The sequence below is a fragment of the Pongo abelii genome, chromosome 9 (genome assembly GCF_028885655.2).
Source record: "Pongo abelii isolate AG06213 chromosome 9, NHGRI_mPonAbe1-v2.0_pri, whole genome shotgun sequence".
Lineage (NCBI taxonomy): Eukaryota > Metazoa > Chordata > Mammalia > Primates > Hominidae > Pongo > Pongo abelii.
In genome coordinates this window covers 81,406,207-81,423,032 of record NC_071994.2, presented here as the reverse complement: position 1 = coordinate 81,423,032, position 16,826 = coordinate 81,406,207, and the positions used below count along the sequence as shown (strand labels likewise).

The 16,826-nt window shown below is 43.8% G+C and overlaps 1 protein-coding gene across 16 annotated transcripts in view; it reads left to right on the top strand.

Annotated features, from left to right (window-relative positions):
- TENM4 (teneurin transmembrane protein 4) overlaps positions 1-16,826 on the top strand; it is a 3,040,222-nt gene that overhangs the window by 2,340,045 nt on the left and 683,351 nt on the right. Inside the window, exon 1 of one of the 16 annotated variants that reach the window (XM_054526095.2) lies at positions 5,425-11,657. The exons of the other annotated variants lie outside the window; for them this stretch is intronic. The gene's annotated coding sequence lies outside the window, so the exon portion shown is untranslated. Of the gene's footprint in view, positions 1-5,424; positions 11,658-16,826 lie in introns of those variants that run through there. 16 annotated transcript variants of the gene reach the window in all.

Here is a 16,826-nt window from a genome sequence, read left to right as displayed (position 1 = left end):
CTGGGATTACAGGTGCCCACCACCACGGCTGGCTAATTTTTGTATTTTTAGTAGAGACGAGGTTTTACCATGTTGGCCAGGCTGGTCTCAAACTCCTGACCTCGGGTGATCTGCCTACCTCGGCCTCCCAAAGTGCTGGGATTGCAGGTGTGAGTCACCATGCCCAGCTGAGGGTTCAAGTTTTATAGCAGACGTTCTCACCTAAGTTCACAATCAAGTCTGTTCATGCAAATGAAGGATTCAAACTTGCTGAGTTTTGATTGGTCAACATGGCTGAGCCCTGATTGGTAAAGGCAGGTGAGCTCTGGTTCGTTCAAGTGAGCTCTGAAATTCTCAAAGTTAAAAAGGTTTGGTTTTGGTTTTTAGGGAACTCTTGTCAGCAAACGGCTTCTTGGCTCTATTTTAAATGTAGGCCCAGTTAGTCACTAGGGATCCATCTTGAAGGATTAGCTCTTTCAGGTTCACATTTGTTCACAACATCAAATAAAATCATACATATGGAAATTCTTCATAACCTACCAATACACTGCACACATAGAATATTATTTTATTCATGCCAGCTTATCTTTAGGACAGACTTGAACGTTTTAGACTTCAAATTCTTTTTTTTGTTGTTGTTATTGTTTTGTGGCTTCTTTGCATATGACGTAGGGAGAATTATCACATATCTGTGCAACTTTAATTTTTCAGCAACACATAATCAGAAAAGGGATGAATTGAGGGTCTTTGTTTTATCCTCTGAAGCTACTGTATTTCAGACCTCTTTGGTACATAGGAACACTTAAGTATCTGGAGGCAGGCTGATGGGTCACCGCTGAGTCTTTCTTTTCTAAGTAAAAATCACCAGCTCCATCAACCACATTATTATTTTAAGGTAGAGAAAAATATAAATTTAAGCTTCGAAGCAGACAGACCTGTGCTTGCATTCCTAGGCTTTTTGTATCTTTGTCTGACCTCTTTGAGCCTTGACATCCATTCTGCCTTGTTAAATGGCACCAAGTCCTTATGAGAATCAAAGAAATGAAATAAAATGAACTTGCAATAGAGTGCCACTCACCAAATGTTCATTTCCTTTGACTTCCTTCAAGATTCCTGTAATGCATTAATCAGGACACTGGGTAGGGTTCATCAGCCAGCTCTGCCTTCTCCAAAGATCTCCGTGTCCTGTCCTGGAAACAACGTCTACTTAAAATAACGTTTATAATACAAGGATGCCATTCAGTGAGGGCTTACTATGTGCCAGGCATGGTGTTAAGTACTTTTATGTAGCTTTCACTTTTTAACTTTATTATCTATCTGGGCAATGTTATAAACTCACTTTGTAAGTGGAAAAACCAAGGTCACAACAAAAATCAACAATAGACCTGCGTTTAGCCTCTGCAGATGAAAAGTGGTGAGTCTATGTTTTGTCCCAAAGATTGGCAAAATTCTTCTGTGAGACTCACAAAGTAAATATTTTGGGTTTTGCAGGTCCTATAGATTTTGTCACAACTACTCAACTCTGCCTTATAGTGGAAAGCAGCCATAGAGGCTATGCAAACAAATGGACATGGCTGTGTACCAATAAAACTACATAAATAAACAAAACCTGGCCAACTGGATTTGGCCTGCAGGCTTGAGTTTGCTGACCCCAATGGTAAATGGTCTTTTTTTTTTTTTCCTCCTTGTTCTTCTATTTTAATTGCATATCTCTGGCTGTTTGATCATGAGTATATCCTTTGTAGCCTTTCTTGGCAGTGGATACATAAGCTATAAGCTATTTTTACAGCTTTTCTGATTTGCTTGATTGATTATAAGTGTTTTTCATGTACCAAGCATCATGTCAGACGCATTTATAAACCATGATGCATTAGAGACCGTCACACTTCCAGGATGGCATGTTTGTGGAGTGACAGATGAGGCTTAGGAAGTCTAAGCAATTCAGAGTCTAGCTTGTCAGGTTCAAGGCGAAAACTATTTTTTTCCCCAAAAACCACGTTAAAAGACAGTCCAGAAATGAGATTGCTTAGGTCAGAAAGCCTTCCTGGACTTGACCATCAGGATGTAGACTCTCCCTCTCTACAAATTATCAACCAGAAGCTGGGCTTTCCCTGTAAGATCTGTTTTATCAGATAGATTTGAAGGGAAGGAAAACCCCCCAAAGAAAAAAAGTACTATCTCAACTCAACTAACACATAAGGTCATGGAATGTCAATGCCGATCTGGTCCAGGAGGCAGATGGCCATCCTCCTCCAGCCCTCAGCAAGTATTTCTCATTGGTGCCTCGTGCTGGTTAAGCTTTGTTTTCCTGCCCCATAAGGTAAAAGTATTTAGGGCCCAAAGAGCCCTACATCCTTTCCCCCGGCCTGTCCTGCTACCTGGGAGACAGCTTTATCCCAACATTTAAGAAGTGATCTTGTTCATAAATTGCCAGCCTTACCAATGAGGGTACCCATCTACCTGTGTCTCTCTGTCATTTTTCTGTCCCTGTCTGTGTCATTTTTCTGTCCCTGCCTCTTTCTCTGGCTCACCTCTCTTTCCCTCACACTGCCCTTTTATTTTCACTTCTTTTTTTTTTCTTTTTATTATTATTATTATTATTATTATTATTATTATTATTATACTTTAGGCTCTATGGTACATGTGCACAACATGCAGGTAAGTTACGTATGTATACATGTGCCATGCTGGTGTGCTGCACCCACCAACTCGTCATCTAGCATTAGGTATATCTCCCAATGCTATCCCTCCCCCCTACCCCCACCCCACAACAGTCCCCGAAGTGTGATGTTCCCCTTCCTGTGTCCATGTGTTCTCATTGTTCAATTCCCACCTATGAGTGAGAATATGCGGTGTTTCGTTTTTTGTTCTTGCGATAGTTTACTGAGAATGATGATTTCCAATTTCATCCATGTCCCTACAAAGGACATGAACTCATCATTTTTTATGGCTGCATAGTATTCCATGGTGTATATGTGCCACATTTTCTTAATCCAGTCTATCATTGTTGGACATTTGGGTTGGTTCCAAGTCTTTGCTATTGTGAATAATGCCGCAATAAACATACGTGTGCATGTGTCTTTATAGCAGCATGATTTATAGACCTTTGGGTATATACCCAGTAATGGGATGGCTGGGTCAAATGGAATTTCTAGTTCTAGATCCCTGAGGAATCACCACACTGACTTCCACAAGGGTTGAACTAGTTTACAGTCCCACCAACAGTGTAAAAGTGTTCCTATTTCTCCACATCCTCTCCAGCACCTGTTGTTTCCTGACTTTTTAATGATTGCCATTCTAACTGGTATGAGATGGTATCTCATTGTGGTTTTGATTTGCATTTCTCTGATGGCCAGTGATGGTGAGCATTTTTTCATGTGTTTTTTGGCTGCATAAATGTCTTCTTTTGAGAAGTGTCTGTTCATGTCCTTCGCCCACTTTTTGATGGGGTTGTTTGTTTTTTTCTTGTAAATTTGTTGGAGTTCATTGTAGATTCTGGATATTAGCCCTTTGTCAGATGAGTAGGTTGCAAAAATTTTCTCCCATTTTGTAGATTGCCTGTTCACTCTGATGGTAGTTTCCTTTGCTGTGCAGAAGCTCTTTAGTTTAATTAGATCCCATTTGTGAATTTTGGCTTTTGTTGCCATTGCTTTTGGTGTTTTAGACATGAAGTCCTTGCCCATGCCTATGTCCTGAATGGTAATGCCTAGGTTTTCTTCTAGGGTTTTTATGGTTTTAGGTCTAACATTTAAGTCTTTAATCCATCTTGAATTGATTTTTGTATAAGGTGTAAGGAAGGGATCCAGTTTCAGCTTTCTACATATGGCTAGCCAGTTTTCCCAGCACCATTTATTAAATAGAGAATCCTTTCCCCATTTCTTGTTTTTCTCAGGTTTGTCAAAGATCAGATAGTTGTAGATATGTGGCATTATTTCTGATGGCTCTGTTCTGTTCCATTGATCTATATCTCTGTTTTGGTACCAGTACCATGCTGTTTTGGTTACTGTAGCCTTGTAGTATAGTTTGAAGTCAGGTAGTGTGATGCCTCCAGGTTTGTTCTTTTGGCTTAGGATTGACTTGGCGATGCGGGCTCTTTTTTGGTTCCATATGAACTTTAAAGTAGTTTTTTCCAATTCTGTGAAGAAAGTCATTGGTAACTTGATGGGGATGGCATTGAATCTGTAAATTACCTTCGAAAGGATGGCCATTTTCATGATATTGATTCTTCCTACCCATGAGCATGGAATTTAGAAGAATGTATAACTAGAATAACCAATACAGAGAAGTGCTTAAAGGAGCTGATGGAGCTGAAAACCAAGGCTCGAGAACTACGTGAAGAATGCAGAAGCCTCAGGAGCCGATGCGATCAAATGGAAGAAAGGGTATCAGCCCTGGAAGATGAAATGAATGAAATGAAGCCAGAAGGGAAGTTTAGAGAAAAAAGAATAAAAAGAAATGAGCAAAGCCTCCAAGAAATGTGGGACTATGTGAAAAGACCAAATCAACGTCTGATTGGTGTACCTGAAAGTGACGGGGAGAATGGAAACAAGTTGGAAAACACTCTGCAGGATATTATCCAGGAGAACGTCCCCAATCTAGCAAGGCAGGCCAACATTCAGATTCAGGAAATACAGAGAACGCCACAAAGATACTCCTCGAGAAGAGCAACTCCAAGACACATAATTGTCAGATTCACCAAAGTTGAAATGAAGGAAAAAATGTTAAGGGCAGCCAGAGAGAAAGGTCGGGTTACCATCAAAGGGAAGCCCATCAGACTAACAGCTGATCTCTCGGCAGAAACCCTACAAGCCAGAAGAGAGTGGGGGCCAATATTCAACATTCTTAAAGAAAAGAATTTTCAACCCAGAATTTCATATCCTGCCAAACTAAGCTTCATAAGTGAAGGAGAAATAAAATACTTTACAGACAAGCAAATGCTGAGAGATTTTGTCACCACCAGGCCTGCCCTAAAAGAGCTCCTGAAGGAAGCGCTAAACATGGAAAGGCACAACCGGTACCAGCCACTGCAAAATCATACCGAAATGTAAAGACCATCGAGACTAGGAAGAGACTGCATCAACTAACGAGCAAAATAACCAGCTAACATCATAATGACAGGATCAGATTCACACATAACAATATTAACTTTAAATGCAAATGGACTAAATGCTCCAATTAAAAGACACAGACTGGCAAATTGGATAAAGACTCAAGACCCATCAGTGTGCTGTATTCAGGAAACCCATCTCACGTGCAGAGACACACATAGGCTCAGAATAAAAGGATGGAGGAAGATCTACCAAGCAAATGGAAAACAAAAAAAGGCAGGGGTTGCAATCCTAGTCTCTGATAAAACAGACTTTAAACCAACAAAGATCAAAAGAGACAAAGAAGGCCATTACATAATGGTAAAGGGATTAATTCAACAAGAAGAGCTAACTATCCTAAATATATATGCACCCAATACAGGAGCACCCAGATTCATAAAGCAAGTCCTGAGTGACCTACAAAGAGACTTTTATTTTCACTTCTTAAGAAAGAACTTGGGCATGGTGCACAGAAAGTCCTCAAAAACCATAATTTGTTGCATCTCTTTTTGTGTCTCCCATCTGTCTGCCTATTTGTCTCCCGCTCCCTTCCTCCCTTCTTCTCTGTCTCCTTTTTCTTCCCTTTGGAATAAATGCACAGAGGCCAGAGAGGAGGCTGCTGTGGGACTCCACAGCTGGCCAGCAGAGAGAGCAAGGGGCAGAATTTTCCCCTTGCCTCTCTGGCCTGCCCAGGCCTGTCTGTTGGGAATGTCCCACTCCTAATCTTCCATGGGGGTCATGCACATCCTTCTGTCAGCAGCTTGCACAAATCAATTTGCTGCAGGCAGTCATGCTCCGTGGCTCTCTCTGTTCCCACGATGTCACCCAGGCAGTGGTGTGAGGAGCCCATTTGGAAGGAGCAGGTCTATTGGGTGGGGGCTGGGCATGATTGGGGCAGCAGAGGGGAGATCACTCTTGGTTCCATGGGAGCCCAAAGCCTCTGTGGCCCTAGAAGGTTGTGGCTTACCCTTGCCTATGTGGCTGGTGATTGTGTTTGGGTCAGGCATTCAGCTGAAACCAAGAGCTGGCTGGCAGTCAGAGTCACCCCTAACCATATGCCTCTCCTTCCTAGCCCTCAGTGCTCTCTGCTCCTTCCAGCCTTCTAATTCATCCTGGCAGCAGCAGGACAGGGAAAGGGTGAGACAATGGCATGTTTTGGAGATATTCAGGAGCAAGACTCCAGAATTCAGTGCCAGCCGAATTATTTTTTCTTAGGTATTTACTATGCAGCACATATGTTTCCTGAATATTTTATACATGTTATCTCATTTCATTTTATGAAATAGGTATTATTATCTTGATTTTACAAATCAGAAAACTGATGTTTAGTTTGGATTTGAGGGGGTTGAGGAAATCAGGAACTAGAAGTGACTCCCAGTTTGATTTGTTTCCATGGCACCCAGCACAGGGCTCTCCACCTCCTTGGCTCCAATCTAGGCTTGTTGAACTATTGCACTGAGTCACAGGTGATTAGGTAGATGATCATGCCCTCAACAGAAAAAAGGGATGTCAGAGGAGAAACAAGTTTGGGATGGAGGAGATGATTGGTCTGGATGTTTATTCCACAGAGATACATTTATTTATTTATTTATTTTTATTTTTTATTTGAGATGGAGTCTTGCTCTGTCATACAGGCTGGAGTGCAGTGGCACAATCTCGGCTCACTGCAACCTTCGCCTCCTGGGTTCAAGCAATCTTGTGCCTCAGCCTCCTGAGTAGCTGGGATTACAGATGCCTGCCAATCACACCTGGCTAATTTTTGTATTTTTGGTAGAGATGAGGTTTCACCATGCTGGCCAGGCTGGTCTCGAACTCCTGACCTCAAGTGATCTGCCCGCCTCAGCCTTCCAAAGTTCTGGGATTACAGGTGTGAGCCAATGTGCCTGGCCTCAACAGAGATTTACTGAGTATCCCCTCTGTGGCTGGCACTGTCCCAGGCAGTGGGATAGACACTAAACAAATCAGACAAAAGTCTGTGTCCTTGTGGAGCTTGCATTCTAGTAAGGGAAGGCAGACAGCAACACAATCAGTGAGTAGATGATACCATATATGAGAAGGCAAGAGTGATAGGAAGAAAAACCAGGAAATAAGGAAGGTTGTGATGAAGAAGGCATGTCTATTGCAAATTAAAAGAGGGTAAGATTTGAACAAAGCCTTAAAGGATATCTCCTTTCAGGGGGAAAACCTTAAAAATACCTGTGGGAAGAGCATTCCTGGCAGACAACAGCAAGTATACAGCCTTGAGGTAGGCCCATGACTGGTGCACAGGAAGAAAGCAAAAAGGAAGGAGAGTATGGCCGGGGAGGGCAAGCAAGGAGGCGAGTAGGAAGGCAGTGAGGTCTGAGGGGGGTAGGGGAGGGGTCAGGCCACATAGAATCTTGGAGGCCAGTGTGAGGATTTAGCTTTTACTCAGAGTGCATAGCGGGTAATTGGAGGGTTCTGAGCAGAAGAATGACATGATTGATAAACTTTTTGAAAAATCACTCTGACTGCTGGGTTGAGAACACCCTGAAGGGCATGGTAGTTGGGAGCAGGAGCAGCATCAGAAATTAGAAGTTAGAAGACTGTGACAGGGCCAGGAGTGGTGACTCACGCCTGTAATTCCAGCACTTTGGGAAGCTGAGGTGGGAGGACCACTTGAGGCCAGGAGTTCGAGACCAGCCTGGGTGACATAGTGAGACCCCCATCTCTACCAAGAAAAAAAAAAAAAAGAAAAAATTAGCCAGGTATAGTGGTGCACACCTGTAGCCTCAGCTACTCAAGAGGCTGAGATGGGAGGATCACTGAAGTCCAGATGTTTGAGGCTGCAGTGAGCTGTGATTGTGCCACTGCACCGTAGCCTAGGTGACAGGGTGAGACCCTGTCTCAGGAAAAAAAAAAAAAACAAGAAAGGAAAATAAAGAGGGCTGTGACAGTATTCTGGGCAAGAGGTGATGACAGCATGGACTAAGGTGTTAGCAGTAGAGGTGGCTGGAATTTGCGTATGAGGTGCCTGGGTAGGAAAGACAAAGGTGATCCCTAGCAGTGGTCAGTATGGAGTCGGCAGCTAATTCAAGATTGTTGATTAAAAAGAAGAAAATCTGGGAGGCTGGAGACGTTTTTCTTAGTGTGTACTGGAGAAGCAGCCCCATTCTGAAGCCCCATTCTGAAGACTTGGGATTTCTAACAGGAGGCACAGTTGTGTGTGAACTTGTCTCATATTCCTCACTTGTCTGGAAGTTTCCTGAGGGCAGGGATTATGTCTGCTTTATCCCATTAGTCCCAGTGCCCAGCCCATGGGCCAGCACACAGTAAGCGATAGCAGGTGGGCAATGTGATAGAATGGGACACAAGAACTTGATCTCCACACACATTCCTCATCCTCCGGTCTGGCTTCCTGGATCCAGACATGAGACTTGGCATTATCACAGGCTGGGATAGAGAGAATATGAATTCTCCTCTGGGCCCTACTATCTAACTGCTGTGTGAGTCTGGGCTGTGTTTCTATATCTGTAAATTGAGGTTTCAGATATTTATTCAGCAATATTAATAATCTCTGCCTGGATTGCATTCCAGAAAAAGCTTTCCTGGCCACTCAAAACAAGTGCCCTAACTCTTTCTCCCCTTTCCCTGCCTTATTTTTTCCACAATACTTGCCAGTATCTGAAAACATTGTCTGTAGGTGTACATGTGTGTGGTGCATTTATTGCCTGGTAGAGCATAAACCCCATAAAAGCAGAGATTTTTTTCTGTCTTATTCACTGCTAAACCTCTGGCACCTGGCATGGTGTGTGCTACATAGAAAGTGCTAAATATGTATTTATGAATGAAGGAATGATTGATTGATTGATTGTGGGGACTCAACAATATGTAGAAATGTGCTTTGCAAACCACAAAGGGCAAAGCAAATGAAAGGTGTTCAGCTATTATTATAAATCTGCTGCACACTTTAGCATAGTTTTAACTCCTCCCACAGCATTTTCCAAGGAAACATCGGTGAAATTATTTTTTTCTATTTGGGTTTTCTTCAAAAAGAAGAATTCTGACAAGCTAATTTAAGAGACTTCCTAGGTGTGGAATTCAGTGATGGATCCTCATCTCTTAGCAACCTCACATAGGAGCTGCTCACCAGGTAAATGGGGTGACAATTTCAAGTGGGCGTGCTAAGTGTCAGGGATTAGACAGGTGATAGGAGGAAGGAAGAGACCCTCCCCAGCCAGTGGAGGGGAACAAACCTAAAGCAGGAGTCGGGGACCCTGGTATCGTAGTCCTGGGCAAGCCATTCCCCTTTGAGCCTCCTTTCCTCCATACAGTGAAGGGGCTTGGCAAGATCCCTTCCAGCTCTAGCATTCTATGATTGGCATTTCCAGTTAGGCACTTTGATAAAAACGATCATTTATTGGGCAAGTCCCTGTGTGCAGCACTTTATTTGTTATATTCCATCTAATCCTAATTTTAAATCTGTAAGATAGGATTATAATTATCCCCATTTTCTGGATGAGGAAACTGAGGCATAGAGAAGATAAGGTCACTGTTCACATGGGCTGCCATAACAAAATACCGTAAATTGGGTGACTTAAACAACAGACATTTGTTTTTCACAGTTTTGGAGGTTGGAAGTCCAAGATCAAGGTGCCAGCCAATTGGGTTCCCACTGAAGACCTTCTCCCCAGCTTGCAGATGGCCTTTCTCTCTTCCTCTTCTTATGAAACCACTAATGCCAACATGAGTGTCTCACCCTCATGACCTAATCTAACCCTAATTACTTTCTCATAGCCTAGTGTCCAAATACCATCACAGTGGGGGTTAATTCAACAGTGACTTTTGTGAAGATGCAATCATTCTGTCTGTAACTATTGCATAGCTAGCAAGTGATAGAACCAAAACTTAACTGTGATCAGTAGCTGGAATTTTGACGCTGAGGCATCTTGTATGATCCCTGTGTTTTGATATGGGATACCAATGAAGGAGATTCTGCTGTGTTGGAAAAGTTCTTTGGGAGGCAACCGGTGTTTGCTATGAGTGCCACCTCCATGCAATTGGGCACCATGGCAGTACTGCACACCACTATATCCTCGGTGTAGCCTTATACCAGAACGTGAAAGATATTCAATCAGTGTCTATTACATAAATGAACAAATGGCTCTGTTAAAAGACTAATGACTATGGTTGGGCACAAAAGGCTCAAAAAATGGTTTTGTCCAGGTATCCTGGGAAATGGGGCCCCTTGAGTCTTATCAAAAGAAGTGAGAGGATAGATATAATTAAACATCTGATTTATACTACATTACTCCAGCTGCATGTTCCTGTTTTTATAGACAGGGAAATGGAGGCTGAAGGAAGCATAGGTCCCTATGCTAAGCAGCAGAGAAGCGCCTTGCCAAAGGTCACACAGATGTCTGGAGAGTGTGGCTGCCTGCGGGGTCCCACTGCAAACAGTGTAATACCAAAGTGCCAAGAGAATGAGGTCCTCCCTGGGGAGGCACTGAGCCCCCACGTTATACCTCCTCTAGTGGGGAAAGAACTCTGGCCCTAAAGTGAGTCAAGTGGGTCTCCATCGTCTTTGAGTTCATCATGGGGAAAATAAGTCAGCCAGCCTTATAGCCTTGTCCTGAGGTCCATGGCCTATTAGGAGTTCCTTGAATGGTTAAGGAAATGCAGAGGAAGCCATGAGGGTTTGGTATAAGGTGGCTCTAGAGTCTCCCTACAGGACCAGTGTAAAGGCACCGTGGTGGTGACCTAGTGGGGCATGGGGGTAAGAGGCTGAAGGACCTGCCTGGAAGCTTTATTTATGTAGCACACACACTTTTGACGTGGCCTGCACGTTTATGTGGTGGGAGCTGGCACTAGTGAAGTTTACATGGAAGCTAAAACACCGCTCTTCCCCAACCCTTAATAATGCCACCTTTGATTTTGGAAGCGAAAGAACAGTTTCTAAGTAAGATGCATCCCTAGTGATGAGCAAATTGGTCTGAAAGGGGAGAGTGAAACCCAGGATAGAGCTTGGAGGGGACCTGTGTGGTAATGGAGGCTTCTGCAAAGGTGGTGGTTTGGTGGGAAAAGAAGAGAAACCCTGAACCATGAGATCAGGACTTAAGGGAAAGCAGGGATTACAGGGGTCTTTTACATTTGTTCAACGAATACTGTATGGTTGCAAATCACTTTCAGATACTTCATTTTCTGAGCTCTTCACTTTGGCCTTGAGGCAGTTGGGAGAAAATGGTTTATGCCCATTTTACAGATGAGGAAAGTGTGATTGTCAGGGCTTAAGTGGCTTTCCCAAGAAAGTTACCAGGAGAAGGAAAATGAAGCGGATTTTTAGAATTCCAGCTCCAGGTCTCCTTTGCTTCCCTATAATGAAAGCAGGTGACTGACACCAAGCATTTGGCTTTGGGAACAGCGACATGGTAGCTCTTTTTGCAGAGATGGCAATAACCGTAATAAACAGCAATTACTAATTACTAATAATAGAATAAACGTGTGTATGGGGTGGGAGGTGGGGGTTGAAGCAGCAGTTTCAATGTGTGTTCAATAAACACATGTTTATTACTATTCCTAAGGCTACCGCTGCTGCAGCTGAAAATGAGTGCCTACGGTGTGCCGGACAGCATGGTAAGCATCTGTCTGCATTAATTCTCAAACACCCCCAAGGCAGGTATTGTGATTCTCATTTTATAGATGAGGTAAACTAGGTGGAAAGGAGAAGAGACTCACCCAGACACTGAGGTACTGTCCGGCTGACATCAAAGCTGTGTGGCTCAGACTCTTAGCACCTGAATCAACAAATGGCATTTGTATTCATCGTGCTTAATGATCGTCACCACGAGGAGGAGAGTCAAATGTTCTCTGGGGAATTACAGGTGCTGCATAGTGGAATGAGCTAGAATGGACTTCGGAGTTTTATTTGGGAATGTCTCCTCTTCACCCATCTTATGCTTTTCAGACTGAGATCAGGTCGTCGGGACTGAAGGGATAGTCTATTTTTCTGTCAACTCTATGGAGACATGTGATAATTACACATTTTTCTTTCTGAAGAAAGACCTGAGAATCTATTTCAATGAGTTCACAAATAATGATGCTGATGGTTTGTGAACCACACTTTGAGTAGTAAGGGTCTCATCTCCAGGCTCCTCATAGCTCAAAAAATGTTCACTTCGAAGTCCTATTAAAATACATTCCCACTTGTGTGTGCTGGGTCCTCAGATGTGGCAAGATAATTGAAATTATTGGTAAGGTATAATAACAGATAATTTATTAAGCACCTATGATTTGCAAGGAACTTCTCAATAATGTATGAAGTTATAGTATAGGTTATAGTTTTGTCTGTTTACGGATGAGGAAACTGAAGTTCAGAGAGATAAGCTTAACTGAACTCCTGTAGCTAAATGGTGAAACTAGAATATGAATCCTAGTCTTTGCCCCTCTGAAGTGTGTGCTTTTTCCGTAGATTCAAATTATGAATATAAACTACCCCATAATTGAGAGATTAAGCCTCTTGATACACTTGGCCATTATTTCTCTTGTTATAGAGATAACATAGGTGAAACGTGTCTTGCAAATTGTCAGGACTTTGTTGATGTTAATTTTTGTTATTAATCAAATAACATGGAATTTAATGACACTAGTAGCATGGAAAAATGAGAGAGGGAAGTGTGTAAATCGGTATTTAAGCAAAGCATAACATTTGTAATAATGCCACGTAAATTCAGGAATAGGAAAACCCAAGAACAATGAATATCCATTGAGAAAAAGCCCATGACATTAGAGAAGAACAAAACAGAAAAAAATCCACCCGTGTTTCTTGGCTTTGCCCCCTCCCCTTTGGGTTCAGAGAATAGAATTGAGACAACACCAAAGGGGGTGGGTAAAGAGTTTGAACAGTGAATACACATTACCAGCATCAGCTGGGTATCTTGTTAACATTAACCTGATGCATTGCAAGTGAGCTGCAGTTAGAACAGTAATTACAGTAAATAGAATCCATTTGGAATCCTCAAGCAAATATGAGCGGGGAAGAAAGATGGGCTGAAAAAAATCCATTACCCTTTGGAAGTTATGGAAGCTTTGGATGGCAGCGATTTCTACTGTGAATTGCATCTGACTAAGAAGCGACAACATGAGTGAATCTATCTCAGCTCTCAAGTGCATTTAGACGGTAAATAAGATGAATTACCTAACCATTCCAGCCAAGTGCAGTTTCCTGAAATATTTGTCTTGGCAATTTAGGTAGAAAATTTAGGTAAAATTGGGCAGATGGCCTGATTACTCTACTTCCTTCTTTGCACTGCTGGTTTTTCCTGAGTAAAATGAAATATTGTCATTCTGGAAGGGTCAAAAGGAAGGGCCCAGCGTGAGATGGAAGAAGACAGGGAAGGATTCTGAGACTTTCAAAATGGTCTGCACTCTTGAGTGTTGGTCAAAGAGAAGTTTTGTTTTCAAAGACTCCAGTGCCAGTCTACCTGGCCAGGTGCATGCAGACCCCTTCTGGGGGTGTCATGTACTCTCTTTCTGTAAGTTCCATAGCTCCAAACCAGCTTGGCTGGGGCAGTTTCATGGGTATAAGATCTCCTCATGGGCCTGTGTCTTTCTCACTCTCTGGCTCTACCCTCAGCCCTCCCTCTCTGCCCGAGTAGCGAGTGCATGCCCAGGTCAGACTCCCGTCTCTGACTTCCTCACCTCGCCTCCCCTAGCCCATTGGGAAGACAAGTATCTTCCCTCAACCTCTGGTTCACTAAAGCCTCATGCTTTGAGCACCCCCTCTGCCACCTCTGTGAGTAATGGTTGAAAAACTCAGGAATACTTAGCCTGGAAATTGGGAGACTCGGCAGTATGAGTGAGTTTCCATATGCTCATTCATTTATTCAACAAATATTTATTAAGTGCCTACTATGTACCAGGCACTGTCCCACCTAGGTCTGGGAGTAGATGGAATGCATTTCTTCATTGTGGGATCTGGGATGCTTCATTGATAGGAGAATGCTTTAAAATAGGAAGAAAACACTGATATCTGAAAGGGAGAAATGCTAAAAGCAGCATCATCTCTGTGAATGCAGCTGGGAAGTATCTGGGATTTCCAAGACCTCATCTATGTTCTTTGTGCCAGCTAAGGGGATGTCCACCCTGGCAGACACAAGCCCCTGCAGATCCACGCTCCTGCAGATCCAGGCATGAGCCTGGGGAAGCAGCCCTGCATCAGCTCTCAGCGTTCACCCAAAGGACCCCAGATGGCTGACCTTAGACATCTTCTTGTTGATTGGGTGGCAGGACAAGAACTAATTAGTATTGGTAACAAGCTCATTCGTTTTTCAGAGAGCACAGAGAAGAAAGTGGAGATGGAAATAATGCTCTGGTCTCAACCTATTTTTTTGTTGTTGTTGAAACTTAGCTACACTATATTTTCTTTAGACCATGTTAAGCATTGGAGTCCTTTTTAAAAAGGTGAGTCAGGGCCATTTTTATCAAGCATCAGCTGAATTCCCAATACTCTACTATCTGCTTTATATAGGTTAACATTGCTACTTTTTTAATGCTCACAAGAACATTGTGAGGGAGGAATTTTTTTTGTCATACCCATTTTATAGGTGAGAAACTGAGACCCTGAAAGCCAAAGCTCAGGCTCTGGAGCCAGCAGACCTAGGTGTGTGACCCAGCTGTAACATTTTCCATTTGTGAAACCTTAGGCCAAGCTGCTTCACTTTCCTGAGCATCTGTGTTCTCATCTGTAAAATAGAATGATTTCAAATATCTGCATCATAAGGTGAAAAGTGATAATGATCACTTAACCATTATGCATGTGAAGCACCTGCTCCCATGCTGGGGGCACAGAGCACTTAGTGGTCAGTAAATGCTCTCTTCTCCCTCTTCCAGGGGCCAGGAGGAGGAAGCTCCTCATTCCCATCCCCTTGTGCCCAAGTTATCCATGCTAGGGGTCAGCTGCAGAGAAGGCTTACTGATGCTCAGGGTGAGCTGGGTGTGCCAGTGCCTCGGAAGCCCACCACGCTTCAGGGCAGGGCCACCAGGCCGTGGAGAGTCAGTCTGGCCACCACAGAAAAATAAGTGTGGTGGACTTATCCTCAAACAACTGTGCAAACACCCCCCAGAGGCCCAGTTTTGGCCAAGGACAGGAAGTGAAGTATCACATTCATGCAAAGCTGCAGGGTGTCAGGGACACAGGCAGGGGGAAGGGAATTGCACTGAGAACTGCTGAAGGTAATAAGCCCAACTGGAATCCAGATGATGCCAGGCTGGCTTCCCGGCCCTGGAGCCGAGGCTTAGAGCAGAATTTCTCAGCCTCACCTGGACTTTGGAATCACCTAGGGAGTTTCAAAAAATACTTATGCCTGGGTCCCACTCCTGGTGACTTTGAGTTAAGTGGTTTGGAGTGCAGCCTGGGCATTGGGATTTTATAAAACTCCTCCAAGTGATTCTCTTTGCAGCCAGGACTGAGAACCCCTGCCTAGATGATTGATTTGGAGCACCTTGGATGTTCAGCTCCTAGACACACAAGAGACTGAAAGAGGGAAGCCACGCAGTTCCTTATTTCTGTGTGGCCTGCTGTACTCCCAGCCACCATCCCTCCCACACTCTCCACCTCCTCCTGCCCACTGGCTCTGTGGTCTTGGCCACAAAGTCCGTGTTCCACATTTTCAGAGCCTCCCTTCCCCATGGGACTTTCTCTCTTCTGTGCCACTGCTCACCCATGTGCGCTATTGTGAAGCCCTCTCCTCATCTCATTGCGGTCCATGCAGTCACACCTACCTTTGACAATCACAGGCTGGCTTCTCTGGTCAACTCTCCTCATCTCAGCCCCAAATTACCTCTCCATATCTGCATTCTGGCAGCATAGAGCTTGGACAGCCCCCCTGGTACTTGGGCCAGGCAGCCTTATACTTTCTAGTGGGGTGCAATAGCTGCCTGTGGGGTCTCAGTGTCCTCTGTGATTGTGGGGAAAGACCACCCACCCAGTGTGCTGCACAGCTTTGTTCATGTCCCAGAGAGAACAAGAGCAAGCAGCATTCACATTGCACCCAATGCTTTTGCGTGCACATTCTCCTTTGTCCTCACCAGGGCTTCTTCTGGCAGTGGGATTCTTATATCCATTTTACAGACGAAGAAATTGAGGCTTAGGGTATATTTGCTGGAACTTACCCAGAGTTATAGTCTGGACTATAAGTCCTGGACTCCTACTTTACCATACCACCCATAAGGAAATGTCATAGAGAATGTGAAATAAAGTGCTTTAGGTCATTGTTACAAATAATCTAGTTTGATGAAAAGTTCTAGTTTCTAAGGGTAGACATTCCATTTTTTATATCCTTCACACAAGAATTCACTGAACCTCTCAGAGAGCACAGAGAGGCCCCAATTCAGAGGTCTGCTCATTCTGCAGTTGTTGGAGGCCCAACATCTACCTTTTTACCCTACTTTCTGGTGGAAGAGACCAACGCTTACGTACATGATCACTGTACAGTGTGTGCTGAGTTCAAGTTCTAGCTCTGTCATGTTCGTGACCTGTTTGACTTTCTTGGGTCAAGTTGCTTCACTTCTGTGCTCTTCAGTTTCCTCCTCTGTAAACTGGGGATCTAGTATCTGTCCAGCTGCATTGCAGTAAGATTGGGTGTGATAATGCCTCTGTGGCACTCAGGATAGGCATGGCACGTGGAGGACACTGGATAAGTGCTGGTCGTGAGGAGCTGCAGCATGGGCAAGGAGTTGCAAGGGATCCCAGAGGAGGGAGAGGGAACCCTGCTCACAGATCTCAGTTTCCCATCGCTGCTATGA